At 36.9% G+C, this 11,133-nt stretch overlaps 1 pseudogene; it reads right to left on the minus strand.

The window, feature by feature from the left end:
* Positions 1-1,371: 1,371 nt before the first annotated feature.
* LOC145075712 (uncharacterized) lies at positions 1,372-2,075 on the minus strand (annotated as a pseudogene).
* Between the last annotated feature and the right edge of the window lie 9,058 nt (positions 2,076-11,133).

Genomic DNA, 11,133 nt, shown 5'->3' on the forward strand with positions numbered 1-11,133 from the left:
TTCAGCAAACATGTATTACCTTTGAGGATGAAAAACATTAAGGTTGGATCCATGGAAACTAGAAATCAAATTTTCAACTTATGAGAGAAATTAAAAGGTAGAAATTGAAGCTTACCTACCTGTTGTAGCATCCACATAATACTCCCACATCCATTTCATATAACATTTTGTACACAACTTCATTTGACCACCATATGTACATATATTAAATTCTCAAAGCTCTGTTTTAATTTGCTTTTTAAATTGCATGAAACATTGAAACCCATGTTAAGCCTTTATATCATATAAAAATTAAATAACAGATTGTAGTTGAAACCCATGAAAAATGCTAATTCTTGAAAATTCATTACTCCAAACCTGTTTAGACTGATCATTACAACCACCTAGAATGCTTCACACAGCTCCAAAAGGTGGCAGCAAGCTCCACACAGTTCCAAAAGCATGGGAAAAAATTTGAGACCAACAAACACAACAACTAAGCAAAACACAGAGCAGGGGTAAAATGGTCAAAAAGGCAGAAAACACTTCAAAGTTCAAATAGCAACCGTAGCAGGTTAATGATGTAGCTATAAAACTAGCAATTAGATACCTAAGAAAGAAATCACAAGTTTCCCCAAGTTTCCCCTGTTCCAACAATTAATAAAATCAATAATTCACAAATTAGGTTAATGATGTAGCTAATTTTTTATACTCACAAGAGAATAAGGGAATAAGTGATGCAATCGATTTCTGCATGACAGAGTCAGAAAGAAGACCGGGTGTGTTGTTGTTCTTATAACATGCCTTGCTTCAGAACCCACACCATGTACTATCTCTGGTTCACTTTCCTGCAATATAAATCCAACATGAACAGATTATCAATAACAACTGATGATATATAAGAATTTTATGACTGATATATAAGAAAAGTTATGATAAGGGAAAAGGAACTTGCACTCACTCTTTCATCATCATGTTCTACCTTGTCGCATCTCAAGCATCTCTCTCCCGAGCCAGTCAACTGAACTAGATGAATAATTCAAGCCGGTAACAACTCTGGAACTGCCAACTCCGCCATGTCCAAGGTTGGTAGAAGCCATTTAACACCTGATGAATAGCACAAAGGTGGCAACGACTGTTTCTTTAGTAACTTCCAGGAAGTTTTTTATAAATGTCAACCAAGGGTATAATGGACCAAACTTGAAATAAATTTATATTTATCCCTGACATGACGTTGAAGTTTTCAACCTCGAGTGTCAATACCAAGCATATCCCTGGAACTTTGTGCTGTTGGATCGATGTATATCAGGAGCTGTAAAATCAAAAATAAAAAACATTAAATATGAGTAAATGCAAATTGTAACTTACCAATAGACGTTAAATATGAGTAAATCAAAAATCAAGAACATCATCAACCAATAGTTTGATACCAATAAATTCATCACGATTAGCAAGGCTTCTAGCAAGGCTAATTGCTCATTCACTATAATCTATTCCAGTGAGATCAGAGAACCTATTTATACTAACATCAAAAGTAATAAAGAATGATTTATCAATTATCATCGTACCAAAAGGAGGAATAAGTGTTATTATGTATAATACTATACCCCTGTTTAGCAAGCTCTTGAAGAAGTAGCCCATTGCCTGTTCCAACATCAAGAACACTCCATCTTGCTAAATCTTTATCCTCTTGACTAACAGACTCAGAGTCATCAATTTTATGTTGAATTTGTGAAATGTCAGCACATAGTCCTTTTTTCCATGAAGCAACCATTTCCATGACATCTGCCCCAAACCTTTAGAAAGAATTTAAAAAGTCATACAAAAAAGCATCTTGTCAAAGAAGGTATATGTCATAGTCAATTAGATATGCATACCAAACTTCACCAGCATCCCCATGTTCACGAAAATTTGTCAATTCATGTGCATATGTTGCATCCCAGTAACTTTGATACCCCAAATGATTACCTTGGTTAAAGCTTTAATTTACTAAACCTTCAATTGGAACTGAAGAAGCATAGGGCACTACCCTTGTTGTTGTAATTGATGATTGGGACCCATTTTGCCTAGCAATAACAGATCACAGATGTGACCATTATTGCAACTAAATGAGCTTCAATTCCATTCCATATCTTCAATTCCAACTCTCAAACGCTAAATGGTAATTTTCTCCAGCACTAGCAACTTCAGGGTAAGATTGACAAGTTGATTTAGTTAATGAAGAATCATGATCTTGAAACTGAATTTCAACTAAACAACACATGGGTGTCTTCAAAGTCAAGATCAAGAACTAAAGACGATGGAATTTTCTAAAAAAGAAAAACATTAAGAACAAGAACAAAGGCAAAAGGATTGGATGTTTAAGAATCATAACCCTAATTTGTTTACTAATCACAGATAAAAATGCCCAGATTGGGAAGGAAAATAAACATGCAGGTTCCAAAAATCAAGAAACCCGAACAATTTATGAAGATCTTATAAAATCAAAGAGCTAAATCCAGATAAATTCTAACACTGAAAGAAGAACAAGAAAGGGGTTTGAAAGATTAAAGATGAAAAAACATGAAAGCAGAAATTATACTCTATGGAGGAGAGACTTACCTAAAGTTGCAGGAGAAGAAGTGTTTATGCAATCAGAGTAGTTTTAGGGTTTCCTTCGGTTACTCCCTTCATGTCTCCGACAATCTCCATCTATGGAGGAGAGAGATGAGAGAAAACACGGTGGAGGGGGAGAGACGAGAAGGTGGATGCATCGATTACGAAGAAAACAAACTCAGAGAGCGGAGTAAAGTTGGATTTAGGAGAAGTTCACATGGACGATGGATACCGGAGACCAAAAATGGTAGAGCAGTAGTTACAGCATTTGCAGCTCGGAATGTTACTTGATTCTGTTCTGCTTTCTTCAGTAAATAGAACAAACAATTCCAAGAAGCTGAGATTATGCCTTCTGCTTAAAAAAGAGAGAGCTTTCCAGAACCAGAATCCAATGATGGAGAAGATGCAGCAGATGCAAGCGCTGTTGTGGTGCGATGTTGGAATGGTGGAGTCCGAGAGAAAAAACAAATTATGATGGGTAGCTATCATTGTTGGTGATGTTCGATTCATCAGAAGCCCTAGTTCTTCGCTCAATCGTCTATTTTGTGAAAGAAGACATTACCATTGCAAATGCGTTATGTTTGATTAGGGTTTACACAGAGAAGGAAGTGAAAGTCGATCACAGAGGAAGGGGTTGCAGAGAGAAGGAAGGGAGAGAATGAAATCGATTTGGCGGGTGTAGAGAGTACACAGGAAGAGGATGGCGGGTGTTCAAAATTTTGGGGGATTTCATTTTCCCTCGGACACGCGCGTTTCTTCAAAAAAATATAAAACGACATTCACAGATGACGCACAAGTGCCTTCCGTGTTTTTAATATTTTTACATGAGACACTAATTTAAAGGCACTCAGTAATGCGCGACATAAATCCTTAAAATTTTTGAAGAGATGATACTTTTTTAATGTCACTCTCTAATGCGTAACATAAATCAAAGAGCGTCGTGTTTTGCGCGTCGTAAAAGGCTGTTTTTCTAGTAGTGTGATGACATCACTTAGAATCCCTTATAGAATTTGTTTATTTCCTTATCTTTGGCACACTCTTGCTCGAAGATCATTATAATTTTCAAAAAATCTGCTTCGTTGTCCTAATGGTTACTTTCAGGTTCGGGGTACATTAAACGGTAATCAATTGCGAAAGTGGAAAACTGCGAAAGTATGGAACTGTGAATGTCAGAAACTAATATGGCGGTTTTAATGGATAAGATTTGAATTTAGGCGCGTGAACACTGAAACAACACTTGTTTTCAGTTACGCCGCCTGATGTCACAACTGTCAGTCATGTATTTTTAGGCGCTTTTTCAGGGATTTGGGATCATCAATCACCGAATTTCTCTCACTTATCACTCGGTATAAAACTATTTTGATGATTCAATTATCATTACCACTTTCAAAAGAAATCAAATTTCCCTTGACGACAATTCTCTCTACTGTTCATCTCTTTCTCCACAAAGCATCCATGGCAGCATCATCAGAAAACCCCTCCGTCGCAGATCAAATGGCTCAATCATCTCTTTTAGACATCAAGGCTAACCAAAATCTCATTGTGTACCTTGATCCTGCTAAGTACGATGGTTTTCTTCAACCTCTCATCGAGTGCTTCCGCTATTCCCCACTGGTCATCACACTGACGAAATCAGAAATCGTACCCTTGGTTCATCTGTCCAAGGTGTATTCTACTGCAAGCTACCAAAAAAGGGAGGAACAAATTAACTTGGAAATCGATAACAAGAAGACTCACATCTCGAAATCGCGATTTTGTAGCCTGCTAGGGCTTCCTCAAGGTCATCACCTAGATGACCCTGAGACCGTCTCCAACTCTGAGATCGTGGAGATGTTTTACCAAATGGGATACAGAGAAGTTTTGACCGCCGTCTCAAAGTTCAAGAAGCCTTTCCTACCGCCAATGTGGAATGGTCTTTTTACCCTTCTTTTCAAAAGCTTCTATGAGAGGGTAACCGACTCTGACTGTGCAAGCAAGTTGTTTATGACGACAATGTATGGCATTTACTCAGGAGTCAATCTTGACTACGGGACTGTGCTTTGGGCTCAACTGGTCCAAAGTACCCTTTCAACTGCACAACACAACGCGATTTCTTGTGCTCATTTTTGGACTCTCGTGGTTCAAAGGGCTATTGATCGACTCTCTGTCCGGAGCTTCATCATCACTCTCTGTCCGGATATTGAACGGAATGTAGGTAAACCCTCTAAAATCGTCTTCATTACTGTTGAGCCAGAGTCAAAAGTTGAACCGAAGGTTAATGAAGCTTCAAATTCTATTGGTAAAGAAAAGATCATTGAAGATAGTGAAGAGGATGAGCCTGATGAGCATAAGTTGAAACGAAGGAAGGCTCGTGAAGCTGAAATTGATGAAAATAATCGTATTGTCAAAGAAGCAGAAGAAAAAGAGAAAGCTGAACGAGAAGCTCAAGTCACTTTGGAAAGCATGAAGATTGTATTTCCATTGTGGAATTTGGAGAGAATTATGAATGAAGCTATAGACAATCCAAGCCAATATTGTTTAGAGCATGTTGCATCTTTTGACTTGCAGAACACACAAGATTCGCAACTGGATCTTCCAATCACATTGAAATCCTTCTAGTTTTGTAGCTTCATCAAAGTTGTGAATGTTCCTCTAAATGACAATGGTGCTGACCATATGCTCTTATTCTTCCACTTAAATCACATGAAGCCTCAATATGAAACCTAGAGTGTGAAAAAGATAACAATTGTGAAGGTTTCAGGTCCAATTGAAACCGATAGCTTCCCAAATGCTTGTTTTAAGGTTGGTAGAGGTTCTACGAGTCAGGTATTTGAGTTTACACTTGCTGATCTACCTTTCCTGAACCCGTACGATTGGATTTTGCTGCTCAATTTTTTGCTCAAGGATGAACAAAAGTATAAACGCATTGTTGCTCGTCTCAAGCGAATGTTAGTTTTGTACATTCAAGAGGTTGGCAAAATGGACGTTTAGATTGCAACATTTCTACGAAAGAGGCCAAATGTGTTCCTTAAGGCAGATCTAGAAGATTTTGACAAAATGAAGCTGGGGAAAATACAAAAGGAAGGCTGGTGCATGGCTTTTCAAATCAAAGAGCGAACAGATGTTAATTTCCACAAAGTTTGCTTCTATCTTGCTGATAAGCATCATTACTCCACTTGTTGCCTGCAATACATTTTGGAGTTTATGGATAAATGCAAAGTGAATTGTAAAGGGGATAACAAGTTTTTCTCCGATATGATCCTTCGGTATATCCAGGTAAGCAAGGCCTTGCAGAGCATTGTACTAAAGCTTTTTGAAGCTCAAAAACGTACTCAGCCGTGAACGTCTCCTGCCTCAATTGATGCAAAGGGGGGGGGGGGGTTATTGGGTCATATGGGTTGCGTCATTGTGTATTTAATGTTTAGTCCATTTTGTATAGCGGTTTGGGCCTGTCCACCCATTTATTTATTATTAGATTTTTATTATTTAAAGTGCATGCATGCACCGTATCGTGGAGTCGTCAATCTTGTAAACCCTACACAGCCTTTACAGTAGCAGTTCTTCATCGAGCTCTCCTAAGGCTGTGCATTTTAATCATTCGACACAACTTTGATCATCGTATTCTTGTGTTTGATTCTTATTCCTGTTTTTGAATCTATCGATCAACTCGAGTATTTATTCTAACAAAATTTATCATGACTAATATTTTTATGTAGTTGTGCCTCCAAAATGAAGAGGTATGACATAAAACAAGAAAATGTGTAGGTTAAATGAAGCAAATGGTAAACGGCCTCTTAAGTGGTATTTGATTGGGTTGCTTACATGTCGGTTGGTCATGTATATGATTCTTTCATTCGGGAGGCTCGCAATTATAAGTGGAGCGACATCGCTTCTGATAACGGCACCTAGAAAGATGTTTCTGCAACAAAAAAGAATCTCATGTTCCAACATATTTTGGTAAATTATTTATAAGTTATATTTAATATGTTTAATTTTGATTTATTTTTAACTTTCGTAGTTTCTTTTGTAGACATGATTTGATTTTCAAGTGATTTAAAATGATCTCACGAATCCAATCATATAGGTGTCCCTGAACAATCACACATGTACATGGTATAAAGGTCATAAATATAATGCAAAAAAAACATTTTAAAGGTTTGCAAGGGTATGCAAGATTGGAATGCTTCTTTTGACCATTTCCTAAAAGAGAAGCATCAAAAACCATATAATCAAAACACAAAATGCCGGAAGAAACATGTAATTAAGTGTAACGTCCCATTTTCACGACCAATTTTTTTTTATTTAAAGTAAAACTTCCCAATTATAAAACCATTTTAAGAAAACCTATGCCCAATTACAATTATTAAAAATCAAAGCATTATAATAAACGCAAAACCCTCAATGCTCCTGATGAGTGTGTACAGTCCCGCCTTCACCTTCCCATAACCACCGATGATATCTGAAACAATAAACAACTAGATAAACAAAAAGCTTAGTGAGTTTCCCCTGAAATATTGTAACACCCGTAGTTTCGGGCTAGTTAATTTAGAGACAATGAGCATCAAAAATGAGTTTTTTTTTATGAAAGGTTATTTAGAAGGATTAATATTAACCAAGTTATAGTATATGTTACAATGGTTCCGTACATATAAAGAACGCCAAAATCCGAGTTATAACGAAGGAGTTATGGTCCGTCGAAGTTTTACGGCAAAACGGCACGACATCGGGAATCGTAAATAGTGAATTTATGATACAGGACTTTTTGGCCTTAGTTATCTAAACTAAAGTTGTAGTATACGTTAAACCGAGAGCGTGGATAAAAAGAACGTCCAAATCTGATTTTGTATGAAGAAATTATTTTTCTAAAATTTGGCATGACAGTGCACAACCTGAAATTCGAATTTTAGATTGAGCAGTTTTTGGCCGATGCAACCTAAATGAGAATTGAATATCTCATTATTAGCAGCACAATGGTAAAAAGACAGAAGAAAATAGACGTCGGATGAAGAAGTTATGAATTTTTAACGGACTTTTCATGTCACGGCCTGTTAAAAATATAACTTTAAAAATAAAATCAAAATTAGCCGACAGAGTCTAAACAAAAGTTGTAGATCATCTTTCCACCTACACGTGGATATAAAGAACGTCAAAAATAGAGCTCATATGTGAAAGTTATGGATTTTAGAAGATAATTAGTTTTTTGGGTAATCTGCGAGTGACACGTGGCGCAATGTGGGCCACACCTTCTTCCCCACGGCTTGGAGCAAGATGGCGACATGTGGAAACGAATGCGCTGCATTCGTCTAGGGAATACGCTGCGTTCGCACCAAACTCAACCTATAAATAGAGGCACAAATCTCCCATTTTCTTCACACCTCTCCACTTCTTTTCTCCCAAACACCTCTAAGCACTCAAGGTTTTTCCCTAGCACCTCCAAGGTGTTAGAAGCAAGTCCCGAAGCGCTAGAAGGCTCCGAGAAGAAGACCTTTTGGCTCAGAAGTTCTGCCCGTGCAGAGCCCAGTTCATAACCAAACCCGCTAGTAAGTGAGTTATGCTTACCCTACTTTTAGTATAACTTATGTTTAAGTTCATTATCGTTATTATGAGCATATAAACAAGATTTATCAGTGATTCGAAATTGTTATACTGATTGATCTATTTTTGGGGATGACGTCTAGGTTGTTATTTAGTGAGGTGTTTACAGTGGGATTTCCAAACAGTATACTTCGTATACCAAACGGACCCTACCTCCGATATGATCCTACCTGGTTGTTCCTTAATTGATAGATCATGAAAGTAGACTTTGAGTTAATGATGAATCTAGACTAATAATTAGTTGCAATAAAGATTAGACTAAAGCTTAGTGATAATAATGCTAGGTTTCGTCGCGGCAAAATAGAATCGTTAGAAGCGAAGCGCTGCCCGAGTTTGGAATCATCACTTTAACAGGTGAGTGCATAGTTACTTTCATCTTACACACACACACACACACACACACACACATATATATATATATATATATATATATATATAGATATGAAGTATTTTATATAAATCACATGCTATGTTTGCATATTATCTTTATACTTGCTATCTATGTTGGATGAACGATTTTATACATGTTTTAAATTATTTAAACTGTATATGTATTTATATATCTACGAAATATGTTGGGTAAAACATGGGTAAAAGAAATATGAGTTGCATGATGAGATGAGAGGTGATATAGACCATGCGATAAGGGTGAGAGGTGAACAATGAGAGAACCCTTTTACCCAAGTGTTGGCCCCGTCATCTAGCAGAGTATGGATGGCGACCACAGACTATTCAAGACATTCCAGTGGATCACTAGTAGGCTTGCAACCTATAGGTGTTGTGAAGGCTGTGTTTACTAGTGTACTATAAAAATCCATTGACATATATTCCGAGTAAACTATCAAAAATGATACTATCAATAAATGATATAACCCTGGCAGCTGCGCCGAAAGGACACTACTGGCAGCTGCGCCTCATAAAGAATGTCACAATTCTGGCAGCTGCGCATAAATGATAAAATTAGTAGCTGTGCTTGACAGTTGTGTCATTGACAATGATGGACTTCGTACCTATTCCTTAGGAAAATCCTTAGGAATAAATGAGCAAGAAATTGCTGATTCTTAGGGTAGATCCTTAAGAGTAAAGAAGATAATCGGGATGGGTAATTGGGTTGATTGTTTGATGTTTAAACATAATAATTATATTATTGTGGGTTGAAAACCCTATGTACTCACCAGGTTTCCCAACCTGACCCACTAAGTTTATTTGTATCACAAGTGTCGATACGAAGCGACTTTACACTGAGAGATTTAAAAGAGATGCAGATCACTAGTGTAAAAGTATGTAAGGTCTGTTTATGCTTTTGTTTTTGTATTAACGATGACATCCCAATGTTTTAAAAATGAATAAAATACATTTCTCCGGAATTTCTTGATAATATATTTATCATGTTTTTTTTCAGGGAAAAAATTCCGCAAAACTTTTCTTTAAAAGGTTACACTTATTTTCAAAATAAAGCATAAACAAATTAGTTTTTTTTTAACGTGAAAATGGGGATGTCACAGTTGGTATCAAAGCATTAGTTTAAGCGAACTTGGAATGAGGATTTATTTCTAGACTTAAACTTAAAATGCTAAGCGATGATTGTGAGTTGAGTGTGTCTAATATAATTTAGGTAGTACACCTGAATAGACACAGGCACTAGCTTATTTAAGGAAGATGCCAAACCTACTTTTATGTGCTAAATGATTTGTGATGCCTAATGATGCTATCGTTTAATCGGATCTATGGTCTGTTGCCGACCGAATGTGGAAACTTTATGTGTTCAGATTTCTAAACGTTTAAATACGGTATTAGAACTGGCATGTAATTTTTCAGAGTAATAAGGTGGAATATGCGTCTTAATCTTCTCTATCTATATTCACGTCTCGATACACTGAACTCATGCTTCCGTGAACATAACGTCTTGCTGAAGACTCGTAGTGAATTAAATAAATGGAGGAGATGAGAAGGTTTACAATAGTGAATGATACCTATCGAAAGATATCGTAAGAGTGGTATCTTGCTTTTAGAATACGTCTGATAAAATAACGTGACGTATAGAGGAGTATGGTACGTACGAATGTACACATTTGATTGGCGGGATGATAGAATGATTGGTGTAATTCCTAAAGTTGTCCTATCGTCTAGTGTTTTCATCACCAACCGAGTTGAAGCAGAATTGTTGTTGAAGATATGAATGGAAGAAGTCCTAGTAGAGTCTAGGGAAATATTTATGTTTATTTGGACACATTCGTATGTGTTAAATTGTTTTGTGATTTTAAGAAATAAGAACTTGGAAAACTACGAGACAATACTTGGGACGCGTATGAGTAGGTGTGAATGGTAGATGAGGCCTATACTACCAGAAGCACATGACTCACGCTTAGATCAGGGAAAGTCACAAGACTACCAAGAAGCTAGTGATTGATTTCGTTTTATTTAAGTATGTCGTTATCATTGTTTCGGAAATGATTAAGAAGAAGATCTTTATTTCGACCCTAGAGGTCATATCAAACTGAGTCCGACTAAGACGGGTATGTTACATGGTTCAGAGAACCAAGTTCGATGTAGCATATGACTTAAGCAAAACGATTAAAGTGAAAGATAATCGAAGTGATCAATAGAAGTATCGCGCTCATTGTTAAGAAGTTGGTACCTAGAAATGCTACATGTTGAAATGTGATTATATCGCATTAGAACATGAAGGAAAGTATATTCCATTCCGCGATTTGACTTTAAGAGACTTGAGTCTAAGCGTTGCGACACACGATGAGAGGTCATTGGAACGTGACCCATCGGTCTATCGTGGAAATCAAATAACTTATCTTAAGTTTGTTAAGAAAAAGAAGGAGTCTCTAATAAGGATCGAGATCGTGACTTAGAAGTCATAATTGAAAGTCTACCATGAGATAGAGGGTGGATTCAAGATGGCGCACCGCCTGCAGTTAAAGAAGTCCAAGAGTTAGATGTTAATTCAAGGGAACATAGATGTTACGGTTATCA

This window comes from Lactuca serriola, chromosome 9, assembly GCF_051521515.1.
Source record: "Lactuca serriola cultivar US96UC23 chromosome 9, Lser_US96UC23_V15, whole genome shotgun sequence".
NCBI classification, from domain to species: domain Eukaryota; kingdom Viridiplantae; phylum Streptophyta; class Magnoliopsida; order Asterales; family Asteraceae; genus Lactuca; species Lactuca serriola.